Source organism: Adiantum capillus-veneris, chromosome 6 (genome assembly GCF_014529385.1).
Source record: "Adiantum capillus-veneris isolate H3 chromosome 6, ASM1452938v2, whole genome shotgun sequence".
Taxonomy (NCBI): Eukaryota; Viridiplantae; Streptophyta; class Polypodiopsida; order Polypodiales; family Pteridaceae; genus Adiantum; species Adiantum capillus-veneris.
The window spans coordinates 138,417,880-138,440,150 of NC_140936.1; the positions used below are offsets into that span (position 1 = coordinate 138,417,880).

General features: G+C 44.6%; 1 protein-coding gene across 3 annotated transcripts in view; it reads right to left on the bottom strand.

Moving 5' to 3' along the window:
- Positions 1–484: 484 nt before the first annotated feature.
- Positions 485–22,271, bottom strand: part of LOC147456360 (beta-phenylalanine coenzyme A ligase-like) — a 74,677-nt gene continuing 52,890 nt past the window's right edge. Inside the window, exon 7 of one of the 3 annotated variants that reach the window (XR_015188454.1) lies at positions 485–982. The gene's annotated coding sequence lies outside the window, so the exon portion shown is untranslated. Of the gene's footprint in view, positions 983–1,231; positions 1,615–22,271 lie in introns of those variants that run through there. The other 2 variants (XR_015188456.1, XR_015188455.1) reach the window with 2 other exon arrangements.

Genomic DNA, 22,271 nt, shown 5'->3' on the forward strand with positions numbered 1-22,271 from the left:
GTGAGTGAGTGTGTGTGTGTGTGTGTGTAACTCAATTTTGATCAAATTTGGAACGTGTGCAATGACTACTCACTAATTTTGAGTTATGTTACTCCCAAATCTCCCATTTTAACTCTCATTAATTTTATGTTGACAAATAATAATTTTCACTAACCATTCACTGATTTCTGATACTTCTCAAACTACAAGCCCTTGCCTACCCATAGACACTACAAAGTGAGTCAAATTGATCAAAGATTAGCATCACAGCCAATGGCTACCAAAAGACACAAGAAGGATCATCAAAAAACACCAAAACTCTAGCCACAAGATGGCCCCTCTCAAACCATTGCAAAAGCAACACCAAACTCCATTTCACACAAGTGCATAACCATCAAATTTTTGCTCCCTAACATGATCGCCAAAAGATGATGGAGCAAAAGACACCATGCATACACCCACACACCCTCACTCCTTTAGACATACACAACATCTTTCCAAACTCCCCATGCATCATCAAATCTTGACCAAAATTTTAAAACAGACTACATAAACAGATTAATGACTTCTTTTTATGTATCTTGGTGAGGGAGCACCTATTTGAATTTCTTTCGATAGCATCTCTTAAACCTTTCCCACTTGACTATTTCATTCTGTGACAAACCCGCAAACCAATCTCTTGTATTCCCTTTGACCACCTAATTGATACTTTCAAGCTTTTGCACCTCACTCGGAATCCCCCGGCATAAACATGTTAAGTCAAACTCATAAGATACAAGCCAATTGCCTGCATCCTCCTTTCATGTAAACACTAGAACACTAGATTCCATCTCTTTGAAGTCGCCTCTTCTTTGGTTGAGAATCTCTACACAAGTTGAAGTCTTGTGCTTCAACCACACCACCACCTTCAATGCTAAAACTTCACAGCAAAACCACTTCACTTGGGTGCACAACCATATATGATTGCCAAAAGATGATGGAGCAAAAGACACTGCAAATACACCTACACACCCTAACACAACATAAGAAACTCCCTTATTCTCTTTACCTGACACAAGGCTACTCAAGAGTTCAATGAAAAACCTCCCCACACTCAACTCAAGATCCAAAAATTTCAAACTACAAGCCCCTACCTACCAACAGACAATATGAAGTGAGTCTAATTGCTTAAAACTTAACCAAAAAAGACACAATAAGGATCATTAAAAACACCAAAACTCTAACCACAAGATGACCCACCTCTCAAACCATTGCAAAAGTAACACTGACTCCAATCTGTTAGACTCTTTGGTGTTGCCTCAACCCCAATGGCACCAATAAATGGTCAAATTCTCTTGCAAAAAACCATACCTTCTTTCCTCAATTCCTTGCATACACATCCATGGAAACCTCAAAATTTCCATAGACCTTGTCCAGTGAAAAATTAATGAGAACAAACCCTTATTCACTCCTCCACACACTCAAAAAAGGGAAGCGAGCAAAATCAAGATTGCATGGGACCACCTGTAGAAACCTGCTTCTTCTTTCACACAAAGATATGAAAGTGTTAATATTTGGGCAAGCAAACACGCCCTAGGTTGGTTGGATCTAGATTTTGGCCTTTTTAAAGCCATTTTTAGCCTTGATGAGCAATTGCTGTGGAAAAAATACAAATTGGAGTCCAAATTACTGTAGATTTTGTAGGCTTGATCCTTAATACTCAAATCTCATGACCACATACCAAAATTCTATTTTCAATCACTTTTGAGGCAATCCACACATCATTACATATTGTGCACCACAAATAGACAGTTACATCACGTGTCAAACATTTGGAACAAAATGAGCATACCCACACTTTCCACTTGCATTATTCACAAACTAAAAATATTAAAATCACACCTTAGAGAAAAAAGAAGCCAAGCTTCAACATTTTTCTCAATGTGTACATATGTGTGATTGTTGACATGCAAACATAACTATTTTACAATGAGTACATTGTCCACCATTTTTAAAACCCAATATCAAGTTGGCAAGACTTTTGAATGCATGTATTTACATTTATTTGTACACAGGTTCATGCGCATATACACTACTACGAACATGCCAAAAGTTACTTACTTGCTAAATTGATTTTACAAATTGCTAATTTAAAGTGAAATTAATGCCAAAATTATGCTTACATAGCAATCGTTGATTGAATTGGGAATAAAATAATGAGTCAATTTTGATCCTTGTGTCTTGTGTGTATGATAATTATGCCAACAATTTTTATACATTAAAATCCATGCTTATGCATCAAGATTAGCATTTGATTAAAGGAAAAAGGTTACTTGGTGCATTGAAAAGAATACAAAATTGACAACAATTCAAATGCGTGTGCAATTGATTTCTTGTTTGTGCATGCTTAAAAACCAAGTGCTTTGATCATACTTGCAAGTTCATTTCACTCCAGGGATTGGCACAACTAATCAATGCTATCAGTTATGCCAAGGAGACCGTTAGTTAACGTTAACTTGCTACTTTCAAATCCAAGACCGAAGAATTGAGAAAAATTAAGTGTGACTACCAATGCTAAAGCCACTTTGATTTGATAAGTTTTTAACTTATAAATACCATTGCATTGTTAGATTCACATCAAGTGTGTATACAAGCATTGTGGTCATGCCTAATGGCATTGTTAATTGCGTCATAAAAGAACTTGTGCTTTCGGCTTCGCGAACTCAAGGGAAGAACCAAGAACCTCAAGAACCCAAGAACCCAAGAACCATCAAGAACCCAAGCAGAACCAAGAACCCAAGGGACCTCTTTCAGTATTTTTTGCTGAAAGAATCTTTGAGTCCTGACCATGGACTCATTAGCTCCCATCTTCATTGCCATGTCTTTGAAGGAAGATAGATATCGGATACACGACAACCCAGATCTTGAGTACCAAGATCTACTAGCCTCTTATGCGGATATTCAGATAGTCAACGTTTTCGCATCCTCAACTTTGCATATAGTGGTGGTTGCAGATCAACAGTAAAACCGCAGGCAATTGCAGATTGTAGCAGAGCATCTAGCGTTTTCAAATTTCAACATTGACGCCCTCACCCTCGCAGTCACCGTCGATGTCGTCGTCGTCGACACGATACTTCATAGTACCCCCATGACCAGCATGAATAGCATGACCCTGTCCTCAACCTCACCGTCTTTGACATAGAACCTCATTGTCGACCTCCCCGTCCTCGACATAGAACCGCATGACCAGCATGATCTCATCACCGACCTCCCCGTCTTCGACATAGTACCCATTAGCATCAGCATCTCAACATCCAATCATTGTATGAGCATTTGTGCAAGAATAAAGAAAGTACTTGCTTTGGCAACAGAGCAAGGGGACCCTTGAGGGTTGGGACCCAACATCCCTGTGTCATCTCTTTTCTCTCTCTTGTCTCTCTCTTTCTTTCAATTGAGTTCAGTTCCTTCAAGTGAAGTAAAGTGTCCCTTGTGTTTGTGCGGGGTACTAGATCCGAGCTAAAACCATAAACAAGTCCGCTGCACCTGACACTCCAATAGGTCCCGCTGAAACGGAAGCTCTCAATATGTGGGAGAAGAGCAAGCAAGGCAAGTACATAATCCGTTGTGTTGATATCTTGAGAATATTAACAACATATAAATCCTCTTGACGATGGCTATCTGGCTATCATTGCATATGAAGAACCCATTTGTAGCTTCTAAAAGATATTTACCATACTTTGTACATCTACTTGAATTATCTGTGATTCATCTAAAACACTCTAAATCCCAAGGCCTACATATTCATACCCTTGAAAATCCTTCGTTGATATCTAAAAGGCACCCCAACTAAAAGTTTTCCTTGCATTAAGTAATATATACTATGAGCATTCAAGGCAATTTCTGTTGGAATTAGGGTTGCAGAGAAACACACACAGCTTGGAGAAGACGAAGGAAGCTCAAGGCACACAATAGAGAGTGTGTTACTTAGTATGCAATGGAAAGATAGATAGCCCTAGAGTGATGGGCGAATATATAATGCTTAGGGGAAAAAACCTCCTAAAGAGGGAAAAAATCCCCGGCGGTCCTAGTGTGTTCACACACATCACTACCACATGTATATGGTAACAAATCCCCCCTGGAGTGATACGGTGAACGAGAGCTGGCACATGAGTAAAGGGAAGTGCCATGCCTTGAGGATATGATCAATCCACAAAGGGGAGTAAGCCCAAAGCTTTGCGGAAAGCTTCAAGCTTCTCACGAGACAATGCCTTCGTGAAAAGATCTGCAAGGTTGTCCTGTGTTGGCACATAAGCCAAGCTGATCTCTCCTGCTGAGAGCCTCTCCCTGACATAGTGGTAATGTACCTCAATGTGCTTTGTGCGAGCATGAAAAACTGGGTTCCTCGCAACTGCCAATGCGCTCTGACTGTCAATGTAGATAGTGTTGGCAATGTCCTGTCCAACACCCAAATCAGCCATAAGGCGTCTGAGCCATACACACTCAACCGTAGCTATGAAAACTGCCCTGTACTCAGCCTCACAACTCAAAGTGGCCACAGTAGGTTGCTTCTTGCTCAACCATGATATACATGAACTGCTAAGCATGAAACAAAAACCACTTGTGGACACTCGCGTGTCAAAACAACCAGCCCAATCTGAGTCCAAAAAAGCATGTAAGTCTGGCGGCAATGATCCCCCTTGGAATAAAACAAGCCAAGATGTAAAGTGCCACGAAGGTAGCGGAAAATCCTCTTGACAGCCTGCCAATGCTTAGACCCTGGGCTATGCATAAATCTGCTGACCTGTGAGACTGCAAACTGAATATCTGGCCTCGTGCTGCATACATAAATGAGGCAGCCAACAACAATTTGGTAAAGAGTGACATCAACAGGATCGCCAGCATCATGTAGACTTAACTTCAAACCTGTTTCCATGGGAGTGGCAATAGGTTTGCAATCCTCAAGTCCAAACTTACATAGCAATGTCTCTATGTAACTTTTCTGACACAAGGCAATACCACCATCACACTGCTTAAACTGTATACCCAAGTAATGATGCAACAACCCCAAATCTTTCATCTTGAAAGTAGCATTCAAATCAGCCTTAAATTCAGCAATATGTCTCTCATTTGGTCCAGTGATCAGCAAATCATCGACATAAAGAACCACAATGAGAAGTATATCACCCTCACGCTTTACATACAATGTGCTTTCTGTTGGACTGTTACGAAAGCCTCGTTTAACCAAATGAGTGTCAGCTTTCTCATACCAAGCACGAGGAGATTGCTTCAACCCATACAAAGTCTTCTTACATCTGGACACTGTCCTCTTGTCCTTTTATGACAAAACCGCGAGGCTGCGTTACATAAGCTTCCTCAAATATGTCACCATTCAAGAAAGCAGTAACAATGTCTGATTGATGTACATCCCACCCAAAATGAGCTGCCAATGCACATAGAAAACGCACAGTAGTCATACGACAAGTGGGAGCAAAAGTCTCTTCATAATCTATGCCTTTTTGCTGTGCATAACCCTTTGCAACAAGTCGAGCCTTATGACAATCGATCTCACCATTTGGCTTGCGTTTCAACTTGTAAACCCACTTCGTACCAATGGCCTTTTTGCCAGGAGGCAAATCACATAAAGTCCATGTGTCATTTTCTGTAAGTGCATCATATTCTGATTGCATGGCAGCCATCAAATTCTCTGAATTCTGTGCTTCATCAAAAGACAGAGGCTCCTCAACATCATGTAAGCTAGACACAGCCAAAGCATAACAATCTGATGCATAAGATGCATGGCGAGAGCCTGGACGAGTACGACTAGACAAAGGTGCATCCAATTTACTGTCACGCAAAGTGTACACCAACCATTTTGGCATACCTCTAGCCTGCTTATTTTCAGCCCTTTCCTCATCAAGTACATCATGTACATCTGCATCAGTAATAGGCTGACCTGTAACATTTTCAAAAACCCCCATAGGCTGTACATTTGCCTCATTGGAAATTACATTCGTATTTCCACCACTGAAAAGAGACAACAAAGTGTCATAAATGTCCTGTGAGCTTACATTACTGTCTCTTAAACATGATAGCAAGGGCTGAACAGAATCTTCCACAAACACTACATCTCGTGAAACCAGAATACGGTTTGTGTGCGGATGATATAACCTGTAACCTTTGCTTTCAACACTATAACCAACAAAAATACATTTGACAGCCTTATCATCCAATTTTCTGCGCTGTGTTTGTGGCACCAAAGCATATGCCAAACAACCAAAAACACGCATGTGCTCAGAAGAAGGCTTTCTATCATGCCATGCTTCATATGGAGTAATAGATTGCAGAGCTTTCGTAGGACACCTGTTAAGTACATAAGTGACACACATGATGGCCTCAAGCCAAAAAGAATGCGGCAAAGCTTGACTTTTGACCATACATCGTGCCATTTCCGTCAGTCACCTGTTTTTCTTCTAACCAATACCATTTTGCTGAGGTGTATAAGGCACTGTACATTGGTGTTTTATCCCACGACTAGCCAGAAATGCATTAAATTCATGAGACATATACTCCCCCCCTCAATCGGAACGGAGGGTGCCCATAATACATTTCAAGACATTTTCAGCCATAGCCAGAAATTTTTTGAAGCACATAAAAACTTTGCCATGTTTGAAGTCCGGATTTTGGCCGAGTGGGGCAACTTGAAAATGCTTGCCACCGAAACCATGGATGACTATAACCAAAGGTTTCTCGACGTGTACCTTCCGGTGTCCTTCTTTAAGTTCATTTCCTTGAAGGACCGGTGCGAGCGCTACACCATTGGACTACCATCACCATTGCAAGAATATTGTCTCTCCAAGAAAGTCTCTACCATGCAAGAGCTTATGGACCATGCCACGGTTGGCTACAAGCTCATGAAGGGAAAGTTGGTGTTTACCACAGAAGAACCTCCAGCCACTAACCAAAACTCTCGGCAACAACGAACAAATTCTCGGGAATCCTGTGAAAACCAACCTCAACGGCCTCCTCTGACACACCGTCAATGAGACGCCTTGTTACAAGAAGGCCGATGCTTCGAATGTTTCCAAACAGGGCATACGTTCAATACATGTCCTGAGCGAGCCTCGACATCCTTAGTGCAACCTTTTGCTTCCACGTCAGACAGATCCCCGAGGCCACCTCCAGCCAAGAGGGCTAGACCTACTATTCGACTAGTACCCGATATTTATGGTATACACCTCGAGATTTTAAATGAATTATGCAGAGCTTATGGAAAAGTCCACGGCTTGAAAGCCCTTATTTTCTTTGATCCCGGAGCTATGGAGAACTTCATCCATCCAGAATTCTTGAAGTAGATGCACTTTAATTATGATGCAGAGGCTGGAGAAATTGAAGTTGTGCTAGCCACAGGGCAAACTTAGAAGGTGGTACCGCTCATTGGTGCTCTTCCAGTGACTATACAAGATTATCATGGAAAAGCCGATTTCCACATTATGAAGTTGGGCAATTGCCACGTTCTCTTGGGCATGCCTTGGCAGGACAAGAATGATGCAACTCTCTAGGTTCGGAACCGAACCATCACCGTGATGCAGAAGGGCAAGACAATTGTCCTCAAAGTTCGGTTGTCCGAACAAAGCCCTGAATGACCTCTCTAATGGTTTTCTAGTTAGATACTTTTGAACATTGTTTGAGAAAGTATTATTTGAAATTTATTTTGAAATGGATGCTATTTGTTTTAAGCCTGTCTTGGTGTCGATTTAAATTGTTTGACTCTGGTTTTAAATACTGGTTTCAATGATTGGTGATTTTACTCCCAGGAGGAGAAGTGAGAAATACTTTTTGGTATTGTTTGAACCTCGGAACGACGCACGCCGATGCCTGGGGAGCGTTTCGTTGTATGTTTGAAAACCTCGGAACGATGCAGGCCGATGTTTGGGGAGCGTTCCGTTGTATGCTAGAAACCTCCGAACAACGCAGGCCGTTGCCTGTGAGCATTTTGTTGTATGCTTGAGCCTCCAAGCGACGCACACTGCGATCTGGGGAGCGTGGGGAGCGTTTGGTTGTATAGTCCTCTGAGCTCATGGCCCGGACCTTTTTAGGTTATTTGCGGGGGAAGTGACGAGGTAGTCGTTGAGTAGCTTCATACCGCAAACCATTTGTCTCGGGGGAGTGCTCAGCGGCGGCGTTTGTTATGTCTAGTAACATGCATATGTAAGCATTTGTGTTGCATTGTGATGTGTCAACTACTCAATATTCCTAACTGGATGAGATTGCCTGGGTATGTAATTTTAGTGCATCAAGACACCCATGGAAGATCAATGCGGTCTAGGTGTGATGGCTAATTTTACTACGCCAACATATCAAGAGTTCCGATATGGACAAAAGGAGAAGCCAACTCCTTAACAAAAAAAAATAGCAAACTGATTGTCCCTTGGAACGACCCTCGGAATTTTTTTAAAGCTAAGTTGAGTTGTTTTGCAGATATGTTGTAATTGCAGACAATTACTCTCTTTCAAGAAGGGGAGATGTCACAAATTGCTGAGGTGTCAAGTCAGTAAAGAGGAGAGCCAACCTTCAGATCACGGTCGAGGGGCCTAAACCCTAATAAGAACAAGCAACAACAAAAGAAGAATTCCTACCAACTTATGGGACTTGTCCGATGCATAAAGGATTAAAATAAAGCAGTACCCACCAACACACAGCCCGGATTTTCCGTTGATTGCTGACGTGGCTGAACTGTCCGGAATTCTGCGTTTCATACTGAAAGTGCGGACGTGGCAGATTTCTGCAAAACGCGCTGATAGTGCTGACATGGCAATTGTACTGACTTTTGCAAATCCTGCTGGCAGATTTTGGCGCTTTTTGGACCAGTTGCTTTTGAAGTTTTTCATTGTAATTGCTTTTCAGGCCAAGGGCCTTTAAACATGAGGTTAGGGCTCATTCTCTGGCATGCTTCCTAGAGAAGGTGCAGAGTCTGGAGTACCGGCTTGTACTATGTTGACGCAAATATAAAGAAATATCGAAAGGGGCGCCAAGGTTTGGGGCCACTACTCTCTAGGGTGGAATTCCGCCACTCTGTGTCGCGTGTTGTCTCTCTCTCTCAGTTCAGTTGTTATTGAACTGCTAAAAGTCTGTTCAGTCTCTTCTTTTCTATTGGCACATGGTGCCCGTCTTGTGACAGATCTCCCTTTGTGAATGTCTCCCATTACCTGGTCTCCTCAAGAGACTCTCCGTGTGTCAGCGCAACTCTAGCAAAAACAACCCGAGGCATCTCTGATCCTAATATCTCAAGACTCTAGCCAACGGTCCAAAGCCCTCTCTGAATAGATAGTGAAAGCGGCCTCGTATCTCATAGTATACAAGAAAACGACAAATGTGATGTAACTCTGTCTCTGGCTCTACATGACACAATTCGCATATCCTGGCTTCTGCTGGCACTCTCCTAAATCTGCTAGTCTCAATCTCTAGCTGATGCGATGATGTGCGCATCTGAACAATAGCACATCGTATCCCATAGGATAAATGAGTGTCCATATAGGCCGGTCTGATCACATATCATCCTCTATTAGTTGGGGGAGATGCTCTCTATAGAAAGACATCTTCGTGCCCAACTCTTGTACCGGCTGAATCCATGTGCTTCTGGTATCTAGTTGAATCAAATCCTGACGTATAAGTCTAGTGGTCTCTGTGCGTGTGAGAGAAAGGGAGGGTGTATCCAAGGAGTACTGGAATGGAGGCTATCCATGTTGAAGCCATGTGACTGAAACCATGATGTCATCTGCCCATACCAACATGTTGTGTCCCCTTGTAGCGCTAGCTGTCGGGATGACTCAAGGGCTAGCTGTCACAAAGTGATGACGTGGCGGACAGCAGAAACCCTAATTTCTGCCAGAAGCCCTAATTTCCGGAAATCGCGGAGGCGGAATATTAAAAAAAAAAATTAATATTCCGCCTCCGCGATTTCCGGAAATTAGGGTTTGCAGGAATTTTAGGGTTTCTGGCAGAAATTAGGGTTTTTGCTTTCACCACATCATCACTTTGTGACACTAGCCGAGCATATGTATCTTTGGGAAGGTCCCATAAATTATGCATGAAGGAAACTAATCTAGTAAGGGCCTCAACTACAAGAGGGGGGGCAGCTAGCTAAGCTCGAATAATCTCATGTGGCACTGAGGCCTTAGCCCGAATCATCCGAGAGATCATAGAGACTAGAGGCCTCTCCATACATCTCCATCTATCAATGCTACCAGATCTGCCTTAGTGGTCCACTGAGGAACCCCAAATCTGAACCCCATAGAGCATAACTGAAGCCACTAGAGTATCAAAAAGCCACAGCTTTGTTCGAGGTTCCTGATACTGAACGTGCGAACACCTCTCCTCCAGTCCTCCCAAGGCTGAATAAGCTCTCGTCAATATAGTCTCTGCTACTCTTCTCAATGAAAACGCCGGTCCACTGAAGGCTACCCCAAGATAGGTGTATGCATCTATATACTCCACCAACTCCTGGCCATATGTAAAAGTAGGTGTTGACCTCCTGACCCTTTGTGGTGTGGTGTTAAACACCACGACCTTGGTTTTCCCCAGGTTAACAAACAATCCACTATCTTGGGCAAATGTGTACAAAGCATTCTAAATGACGTTGCCTCCAGGGAGTCGGAAATCAACACAATATCATCAGCATATAGCAATAGTGGGATCCATGTTCCTGCCAACAGTGCTCCTCTATCACCATCCCTCTCAATGTAGTCAGTAACCTCATCCACATGCATGACAGATAGTGTAGGAGATAGCGGGCAACCCTGTTTCACCCCAATAGTGGAGTGAACCAAATCAAAAATCCCCTCTCGGGTGCGTACATGCCTCACTACTGACTTGTATAGAGCCAGGATCCCCCAAATCAATTTTGTGGGCCCCATCTCCTACAATCTGCCCATTAATCTAACTCTGGGCACTGTATCGAAGGCTTTGCGGCAGACCACAAAGCAACAATAGAGCCGTCTCCCACGTGATCTCCCCTCCTCAATAATGGCTATGAGTGTTAGAATACGATCAAGAATCGAGAAACCTCTCCTGAAACCCGCCTGTCCTGTTGCCTGTACACCCTCTCTCTCTGCCCATCTACTCAATTGCTGCTCAAGGATGGATGCGCACAACTTTGCCAATGTGTTTCCAATCATGATAGTGCGGTAGTCCTCACGCTCCATAGGGTCCCCTGACTTGAAGATAGATACGATTGTGGACAAACTCCAAGCATCATGTAGGCCCTCGCACATGGCACGGTTGAACATCACTGCTAGAAGCTCTGCAAGAAAATCTCTGACATGTATAAAATGCTCTGCTACCAGGCCATCGTGATCATATGCTCTCCTAGTCTTCATCGTGTGCTTTCTTTACCATTTCAGCGGTAAAGAACGCACATGTGTGTGGGCATGGCTCTGGCCGATCTAGCAAAGGTGGCTGCCCCGAAACTCTGTAGAGATGATACATACTAACCCCATACGTCCGTAGAAGTGATGACCGGTGGGGGGGAGTGCTCATGGAAGAGTAGCCATGCCTCATATGAATCCTGGCTCAAAAACAACTGATATAAATCCTGCTCTAGCCGAGCTAGAAACACCCTCTTCTTCCGTCGTACCAAACACCGAAAAGAAATCCGTGACTGCATGTGAGTAGTGACTCTTAGAAGTACCTCCCTCTGAAGTCGGGCTCTAGTCTCTTTGCACTCCTCATCATACCAGGTATTTTGGGGTGTGCTCCCAGAATGGCATCGCTACCCAGGCTAAGTGTATGGGTATGCCTTTGTTGCTGCATCCTGTAGTGTCTCTGTCATTATATAAGTGAGCTCCCCTAAAGGTCTTCCCGGATCCTCTGTGCATAAGCATCTGTAGATAGTATCTATGTAGACAGAATCGTTCTCTGAAGTAAAATGTATCAGGTATATGTAGGTGTCTATGCTTGTCGAGCTGTGCTTAACCGGAACGAGGCGGTAAACGTAAGGAGAGCATGATCTACTACTACCCCAATAGTGAGCCAAAACATAATCCACAGTGTTGGCCCCATGTCTATGAGGAAAACAAGTGAACCCACTCGACACTGGAAATCTTTGGAGGCCATTCAAGATGGCCAGTCCATATACAATCCCCAAATCAGTCAGATATCCCCCATATCCAATGTGCTCTTCATCCTACGGACACCTGGCCAATCCCTTGTCACCGACTTCCAATTCTCTCAACATTTCCTCTAAGGTATCGTAGAAAGCAATCTGAGACTGGCCCGTCCTGACATTGAAGTCTCCCAAAAGAATGACATCTCCATCCCTAGAGAACTCCCATATGTCCTCATCCAATATCATGTAGGGTGACTCCCCCTTGGGCGATGCATAATGAGATGTGCTGAGGGAAATATAGAATATTGCAATGTAGAGTGGCCTCCCTATCTCCGCTTTTCACTCTAACCCACATATATATGGCATGCTCATCCCCCCGAACAATACAAATGAGGGGTTGTAGCTCCTCCGTGAATAGGACTGCCACACATCCTGACCCCTATCCTCTATGCATTGATCTAGCTTCATTGATCCGTTACAATTCCATGTTGCCACTTTAAGGTTGGTCCCATAGGTCTCGCACCGTCGTGCGGTGCGTTTTTCCAACACCACTACTCTCCCTCCCCACTAGAAAGCAAGTTTCCCTCTCTCCCTCGCTGCCTTGATCTCTGGCATCAGCTCTTGCATATGTGCTACCTGTGTTAGAGTGAGGTGATCACCCAAAAACATCCCAGTTTGCTTGAGTGTTGGTCTCTTCTTCAGGAATTCCTTCCTAGCTTCTAGTGTAGGGAAACATATAATGAGTGCTCTTTCCTTGAGCCTTCCTCTCTCATCACTTCCCTTCTTGCCAACTCTCCAAGCACCTGTGGGTGTGGGTTCAGAAATATCCATGCGCTTCAAGAGCTCTTTCACTTCTTCTTCTACTTTTCCAATTGTCTTTGAGACCTGTAACACTGTAAGGTGCAGCGGAAGTGAATGTTGAACTTTGCTCAAGATGAGTGCTCCGAACTATGCCTTTTACTTACGGAAAGGAGAGCCTTCCGTTCCTTTAGTGAGAGAGTGCAATGGACACAAACAAAGTGATGAACACTGTGAATGAAGGTGCTGAGACTAAGAGCTAGAGAGAAGAATACGACACCAGAATGTTGTCAAAACCCTCCTCCGAAGGCCACTCTCTATGGCGAGAGTGGTCTACTTATGATTGCACAACTGTCTCCCCCCTCCTGGGTTCTCTGTAGGTGGCTGCAGAAGTGTGTCCATGTGCCTCTGTATCTCTAGCAAGTAGCGCCCCAGCTGTCTCTGATCTCGAGAGTGCATGATATCTCGGAAGGTAGGATGCCCTCTGAATAGGGGCTCGTATCGGCCTCTCATATCCGCATAAGCTCTGCATCTGCAAACAAAATGCTCCTCGCTCTTTACTTCCTCTCTGCATACTCTACACACTCTCTCCTACAAGGGAATGTCATGAGCTCGCCCCACTTCGATCTCTAGTCTGTGTGATGACACTCTGAGCTAACCAATCGCCAGTTGTGAGTTGTGTGGCATGTAGGTGCCCATATAGCGTGGTCGTTGTATAAATCAGTCCTCCAGTATGGTAAGAAAATGGTCTTTGTAGTTGACATCTTCCGTCGGAGGGGAGACGTGATCCAAGTTTGTCTGATATAGAGCTTCGAGAGATCCTGTCGGATCATTATGTTTCTCTCACTACATGATGGATGAAGCTGGGGGGAGTCGGGGTCGTACTGGAAAGGTGGCAAACTCTCCAGGTCAAGGCTGTGTGCTCCGAACCATGCTCTAATATGTGTACCATGCTCTGTCGTATCCAGCCTCTGATATCTGCATAGCTGACTCAAATGCTCGTCGTGTGAGTCTGTCGGTCGGGAGCTCTCTCACTCTCTGGATGAAGCAAACCGTCTGGAAGAGTGCCTCCACTATCATGGGGGGGGGGGGGACCTGCTAGGTCCGCTCCTGCCCCTCCTACTCGTAGGATGTAGTCGGAGATCTCGTCGATGTAGAGTCCGAAGAGGGTTGGGGAGAGGGGGCATCCTTGCTTAACACCAATGGTGCTAGCAATAGCCTGGGTGAACTCTCCCAGTCACTCTCATAGAGAGCGTAGATGGCCCATATCATCTCCGAAGGTATCCTGAAACTCTGGAGTCGTCGTGTCACAAACTGCTGACGTGTCAAGCCCTGAAGAATGGAGCCAACTTGTAGATCCCGGCCAAGGGGCATAAAACCTAAGTAAAGAAGCAGAAGCATCAGAAGATGAAGCAAAACCAGCACACACACACACATCAAAAGATACGCAACCAGCTGATGACGTGGCAAACCTGTACGGATAGCACGGATTATCCGTTGACTACTCACGTGGCAACACTGTACGGATTTCCGTTGTTTCACGCTGACAAGCAGACGTGGCAGCCTGTACGGAATTCCACGATTTGCGCTGCTGACGTGGCAGTTGTACGGATTTCTGTAAACCACGCTGGCAGTTTTTTGAACATCTGCTTTTGGACCATATGCTTTTGAGTTTGAAGGCTTCTCATGTAAACTGCTTTTGGGCCTAGGGCCTTTAAATATGAGGCCATGGGCTCATTCTCTGGCATGCTTATGGACGAAGGTGTAGAGGATGGAGTATCCGCTTGTACTTGGTTGATGCAATATAAAGAAATACCGAAAGGGGCGCCAAGGTTTGGGGCCAATACTCTCTGGGGTGGAATTCCACCACTCCGTGTCGCGTATGTGCTCTCTCTTTCAGTTCAGAAGTTATTGAAGTGCTAAAAGTCTGTTCAGTCTGTTCTTTTCTATTGGCACGTGGTGCTCGTCTTGTGACACGTCGAAAGAGCCTCTCCCGTGGGACGATGTCAAAAGCTTTGCGGAAATCCACAAAGCAACAATAAAGTCTCTTCTTCCGCACCTTTGCCCCATCAATGAGGCAACACAAAAAGAAGATGTGGTCGATAGTAGAGAAGGTCTGCCTAAACCGTGCCTAGCCAGGAGCCTGTAGGCCCTCAACCTCCCCGTAAGAACTAAGCTCAGCCTCAAGAACTGCCCCATATAGTTTGGCCATTGTATGGCCGGTCATGATAGTCCTGTAATTCCGTGGGTCCAAGTGTCTCCAGACTTGTGGATCGGCACAATGGTGTGCCTGGTCCACTCTTTTGGGAAGCCCTCCCCTATAGCCTGGTTGAATGCATGTGCGATCAACGGGTATCGTGGCAGCTGCATAAATGAGGTGCTCACTCTGTAAACATGTGTGGTCTGATGATCAATCGACGGTGCTGTAGTCGGTGGATGGCCTCCTTGGCCATCTCCGCTGTGAAGGAGGAGCTCATGGGTCGAGGCCCGGGTGGTTGTGGAATTGGAGGCTGGTTCGGCACCTCATAGAGTTTCTTTGCATAGTCGTGACATACATGTGGATCCTCAATGGGGGTAGTCGGTCGTGGCTCCTGGAGGGTGCGCCATGCTGTGGCACTGTCCATGCTCATGAACAGGCGATATAGCTCTAGCTCTTGTGCCTCCTCGAAAGCTCGTATTCATGTGGCGTCTGGCTTCTTGATCAGTGGTTCTCCAAGAGCCCGTTGTGCACGCAGTTGGCGGTAGAGATCTTTGCACTCATCATCGTACCAGCGATTCTGTGGCATGTTCCCAGGGGGGGGGGGGGGGAGTGGGGCATGTATGGGTGGTGTGCGGGAAAGAACTGATGGCTAATGTCTGAAGAACATATGTGATGTGGGAGGCAAGCATAAGTAGTGGTGTAGAGGGATGGAGCAGGAGGAGTCTCTTCTCGACCTCTGTCAAGTATAAGGGGGACTAGCTCATGTGAAATGGATCGTGGAGTGTGGAATGCGTGTCATGGGTGTGTGGGGTGTGGCGTTGCTAGTGATGGAGAGTGCAAGATAGGTGTGGTCGGCTCCAATCGGTATGGGTGGGATGGTGAAAGAGCTAAGTAGGTGGGTGGCCTCTCTAGGTCCCATGATGTAACCCACGCTGCTCCCCTCCCCCCCCCCCCGGCTGCAATTCCATGTGGTATGCATATCAATCCTCTCGAAGTAGGCCATTGTGCCATCCCGTTATAAAGAGGCGGTAATGAGAGCCTAATCTGAGCAAATGTTGGCCGTACTCTTAGGTACAAGCTGTGTCTGCTGACTCTCTCATGGTGGCCTCCTCCTCTTGTATGGAGAATAGTGCCATCGGGTCCTCTATGTCGTATGTCTCACACTGATTCCTACCTTTCCTGGCGTTGAAGTCTCCCATAAGGAAGACTTCCTCTAATGTAGAGTACTCAATAATCTCATATGGCAGGCATGTGTATAGGGATAGTCTCTCCTCCCTCTCCCCTGATGTCTCTGTGGTAGCAAATCTGGACCCTGAGGGGACGAAGTAGCAAAGGGCGATGTAGATAGTCCTAGCCTGTGGTAGCTCAAAATCGATCCAGAGGTAACGGGCCTGTGGGTCTCGTGCAACAATCTGTATCCTGCTCCAGAGTCCCTGTCTGAAGAGTATAGCCACCCCTCCTGACCCTCGTGTGGTGTGTTGGCGGGTGCTCTCGATGTGAGGCCTCCCACTGAAAGTCGTGAATCTTTGGTAGACTCCGCTCTTGACTCTCATGTGTCAGAGATCAACAAAATATCATCAGCATATAACAACAATGGGATCCACGTCCCTGCCAGATGGGCACCTCTATCACCCTCTCTGTCAATGTAATAAGACACCTCATCAACATACATACCAAATAGAGTAGGAGACAATGGGCAACCCTGTTTCACCCAAATGGTGGAGTGAACTAAATCAGATATTCTCTCCAGGGTGCTTACATGTCCCATCACTGATCTGTATAGAGCCATAATCCCCCAATCAACACTGTGGGCACCCCCATCTCCTGCAGCCTGCGCATCAATCGAGCTCTCGGTACCATGTCAAATGCTTTGCGAAATCCACAAAGCTACAATAAATCCGTCTTCCATGTGACCTGTCCTCCTCAACGACGGCTCTGAGTGTCAGAATATGATCAAGAGTGGAGAAACCCCTCCTGAAACCGGCCTGGCCCTTTGCTCGTACACCCTCCCCCTCTGCCCAATTACTCAATTGCTGCTCAAGAATGGATGCATACAACCGTGCCAATGTGTGTCCAACCATAATAGTGCGGTAATTCCCAGGCTTTGTAGAATCACTTGCTTTGAAGATAGGCACAATAGTAGACAACCTCCAAGTCTCAGGTAACCCCATACATGGCACGATTTGAAAGCGCGAAGCAGAAGGTACCGGTAGGTGCGCGTCGCGATGTAGTGCAGTATTGGGGTAAGAAGCAGAAGACGGAGTGCAGCAGAGAGGAAGCGCTAGGGATCGAAGCAGGGAGAGAGAGAGAGAGCTCACATTAACTCAATAAGTGAGTTTTGGGTTTTTCCACTTTTATTATAAGTGACTTTAAAAAAATGTGTTCAGGTTCGTCCAGGTTCAATATGAACCTGGACAAAGTATAAAAATGTACAAAAAGGGGTTATTTAGGCCTTTAACCCAACAACCTCCCACTTAAAGGCATAAATGACGCCTTTAAGTTCACCAACTCCCACCAGCTGTATGCAATGCTCATGTTGAGCCTTAGCAAGACTCTTGGTGAGAACATCTGTAGGGTTATCCTGTGTATGGATCTTAGTCAAGGTGACTAGACCATCCTCCAATACCTGTCGTATGAAGTAATACCGCATATCTATGTGTTTGGTACGCGCATGAAACATGGAATTTTTGGCTAAATAGACAGCACTTTGGCTATCACAACCCAACACGGGTGTATGAGCAAGCATGCCAAGTTCTTTTGCGAGTCTGCCCAACCAAATGGCCTCCTTTGAAGCCTCTTTGGCTGAAATATATTCAACCTCAGTAGTAATCAATGCCACAATTTTTTGCAACCTAGAACACCAAGAGACTGCACCACCAACAATGGCAAATACATATCCACTGGTAGATTTCTTGGTATCCATGTCACCTGCCATGTCTTCATCACAATATCCCTGCAACTTCAAGTCACTTTTTCCATAACAAATACACTTTGATTGTGTACCTTTCAAATATCTCAGAATGCATTTGAAAGCTTTCCAATGCGCTTTGCCAGGATTCGACATGTATCGACTAACAACTCCCACTGCATAAGCAATGTCGGGACGAGTGGCAACCATAGCATACATAAGAGAACCACAAGCTGATGCATATGGGATTCCCTTTATTGCTTTCAATGCCACCTCATCCTTTGGGCAATCTACTTTGCTAAGCTTAGTGTATGGAGGTAAAGGTACTCCAAGAGGCTTAGCATCAGCCATATTAAACCTGCCAAGTACTTTTGCAATGTACTTTCTTGAGATAAAAACAGCAATTTCAGCTTTCTATCTCTTTTCATACGCATGCCCAAAATATGCCCTGCATCACCCAAATCCTTCATAGCAAATGTTGAATTTAGCTTACGTTTCAGAGCATCAAGACTAGTCTTATGTTTCCTGGCAAGCAGCATGTCATCAACATAGAGAACAAGTATGATGGGACTACCATCTTCATCCCTTTTCGTATACAAACAATTATCTGCATGGCTGCATTTAAAGCCTTGAGAAAGCATAAAAGTGTCAAACTTCTTATACCACTGTCGTGATGATTGTCTCAACTCCCTTTTAATCCCATTTTCATCACAAAAACACTAAAATTCAGCAAATACATACTCTCCTCCATTATCAGATCTAAGACATTTAAGCTTAGTACTCTTTTGCGTAGTGACAAAAGCATGAAACTTCTTAAAAGCATTAAAAGTCTTGCTCTTACTTTTCAACAAATGCACCCATCCTTTCCTAGTACAGTTATCAATGAATGTAACAAAATACAATGCACCACCAAAAGACTTAACAGGCATAGTGCATACATCGGAATGAATAAGATCAAGAGGATTAGCTTTGCGAGAGACACCAGAGTTATAAGAAGATTTCTTTTGCTTTTTATAAAGACAATCGTTACAAAAATCAAAGTTTTTGCCTTTTACATCAACTCTCTTCAGACAGGAAAGCACATCAATACCCTTTTGGCTCATATGGCCAAGTCTGTTATGCCACAATTCCATGTGAAGCAACTTCAGCAACAGCAAGAAACTTGTCAGGCAAAGCTTTGCATCGAAGATAGTACAAAGTACCTCTTTTAGACCCTTTTGCAACCCTTAAGCAACTTCCATGAATCCCTAGCAAAGATGGTAGTATAACCATGTGCATCTATCTGGCCAACAGATAGCAAACTTTTCTTAATGCTTGGTACAAACCTGACATCATTCAACACAAGCTCTTGACCGTTGTTAAGAGCCAAACGGATAGTATCCATTTCCTCAATATTGCAAGCAAAATTATCACCAAGGTAAACCTTGCCATAATTGCCTGCAGCATATGTAGCAAAACACTCCAAAGATGGAGTCACATGGAATGAAGCACCAGAATCCACTATCCATGACTGGGATAGGCCATCATTAGCACTGAGCAATGCATCAATGACATTTTTCTTCGAGATAAGCATGTCTTCTGCATTAGCTATCACCAAATCTGAGGGGAATGAAGCCACAACCAAGATTTCCTCAATGTCTGACAACTCCTCAATGACCACACTAGAGGATACATTTGCATTCTCAGCATCCCTGGAGGAATCACCTGCTGATTTTTCCCCTTTCTTTTCATCTTTCTTCTTCTTATCTTGGGTTTCCTTCTCCTTTCCTGCTCTTTCTTGAAATACCTGCAATCGGGTTTCTTGTGACCCTTTCTGCCGCATTGATAGCAAGTGACATCCTTATCCTTTGTCTTGCTCTTACTTCTATTTTGAGTCCTGGTTCCCGCATCATGCTTTTGATTTCTACCTCTTGCATTGTAGGCAGAACTGCCACCTTCCCCACTAGACTTGCGTCTAATCTCTTCATTGAGAATAGACCCTCTCACACCATCATACGTGAGGGTGGGACTGTTGCTCAAGGAGACAACCAAGGTTTCCCAAGTATCTGGCAATGTCATAAGCAAGAAAATAGCTTTCAGCTTATCATCGAGTTGTTGAAGCTCGCTGTCCTGCAACTGACTCAACACACCTGTAAAAGCACTCAAATGCTCAGAAGCTGACTTCGAGTCATCAAGCTGCATATTCACCAACTTTTGCATCAAATGCACTTGGTTCACAGGTGTGGTGTTTTCATAATTGGACTTTAGCTTTTGCCATATTGCATAAGCAGAGTCCAAACGCTTGATGTCCGTCAAAATGTCATCATTGATAGCCATTTTGATGTAGGCCATAGCCTTTTTATTCAACCTAGCCCACTCAAACTCGGCGGCTTATTCTCTTCCAATGCATCTTCACAATCCTTTAAGAAAAGGATACCTTGCATGCGTTCTTGCCAGAGGTCGAAGCCTTGATCATCGAACCGTTTGATTTCCATCAATTTTTAGTGTCAGATGTGGAAGAGGAAGAAGCCATTTTTAATCAACCAGAAGTATGTATACAAGAGAGATGCAACAAGCTGAAAATTTCAGCAAATAGGAGCAACCACAAGACTTTGCATACGATAGACCACGATTTCTTTACATGAAACTGTCCAAATCTGAAATTTCAGCTGAAAAGTGCAATTTCAAGCACCTGTACTCAGCTTTTCACTCAATTTGTCGCGACAAACATCAATACATGTGATCCCACAACTTTGGTACACCTGCGTATTGCTGTTTTGACCTGTTATAACCTGTAAATCACCTGTTTTGACCTAAAAACGGCCTGTTTTGGACTGTTTTGGCAGTTTTGGTGACCTTTTCGACTCCGGAAGCAAGGGGCTTCGCGATGGAAGCAAAATTGATGGCAGGAAAGCAATTTTAACTCGCTGTCCAACAGACTGCACAGGATTGTTTTGAAACCCTAGGGCTCTGATACCAGTTGAAAGCGCGAAGCAAAAGGTACCGGTAGGTGCGCGTCGGGATGTAGTGCAGGATTGGGGCAAAAAGCAGGAGGCGGAGTGCAACAGAGAGGAAGCACTAGGGATCGAAGCAGAGAGAGAGAGAGAGAGAGAGAGAGAGAGAGAGAGAGAGAGAGAGAGAGAGAGAGAGAGAGAGAGAGAGCTCACGTTTTTTCTGAAAAACTCAATAAGTGAGTTTTGGGTTTTCGCACTTTTATTATAAGTGACTTTAAAAAAATGTGTCCTTCAATATGAACCTGGACAAAGTATAAAAATGTACAAAAAGGGGTTATTTAGGCCTTTAACCCAACACGATTGAACAACACTGCAACTCAAGAGCAGTTGATACAAGTCTCGCTCCATCTGGGCCAAGTAAGCTCATTCTTCCGTCGCATAAGGCGTCGGGAGCAATCCAAGATTGTCTATGAGTGATGTCTCCTAAAAGAAGATCCCTCTGAAATGGGCTCTCATCTCTCTGCACTCCTCATCATACCAACTATTCTGGGGCATGCTCCCAGAATATCACCTCCGACCCGGCTAAGTGTGTGGGTATGCCTCTGATGTTGCACCATGCAATGTCTCAGTCAGTAAAGTGGTGCACTCCTCCACTGAGAGGCAAGGACCAGCTGTGCATAGACGGCTATAGATCTCCTCTGTATAAACTTAGTCAGTCTCTGGTGTAAATGTATAACGGGTATGTGATCTAACTCCTCATGTCTGGGCTGTACTATACTGAAATGAAACAGAAAATGTCAAAAGTGCATGATCCATTGCTACGTCCACTGGTCTGGCTCTCACTATGAAATCCTGAATACAAGGAATAAAGCTCGGCTCTGCCATAACATAGTCCACTGTACTGGCCCCGTGTCTGTGTGGAAAGCATGTGAAACCGGCTGCTCCAGGAGATCGTTGTAAGCCAAGTATGGCTAACCCATGTGCAGTCGTCATCTCCGTGAGGTATCTCCCATACTTCGTCTACTCTCTGTCATGTGAGCATCTGTCAAGCCCCAACTCACCCACATCCAGCTCTCTAAGCATCTCATCTGAAGTGTCGTAGAAGACTGTCTGAGAGTTGCTCGTTCGCGCATTGAAGTCCCTAGGAGGATGATTTCACCATCCCTAGAAAACTCCCATATATCATCAACTAGTATAGAGAAAGGCGACTGTCCTCCGGATGCAGCATATACTGACGTACTGGGTGGGGAGTAACATATGGCAATGTATAGAAATCGGCCTGTGTCAGCTCTCAACCTCACCCACATGTATCTAGCATGATCATCTCTCCGTACAATATGTAGTAGTGGCTATAACTCCTCCCTAAATAGC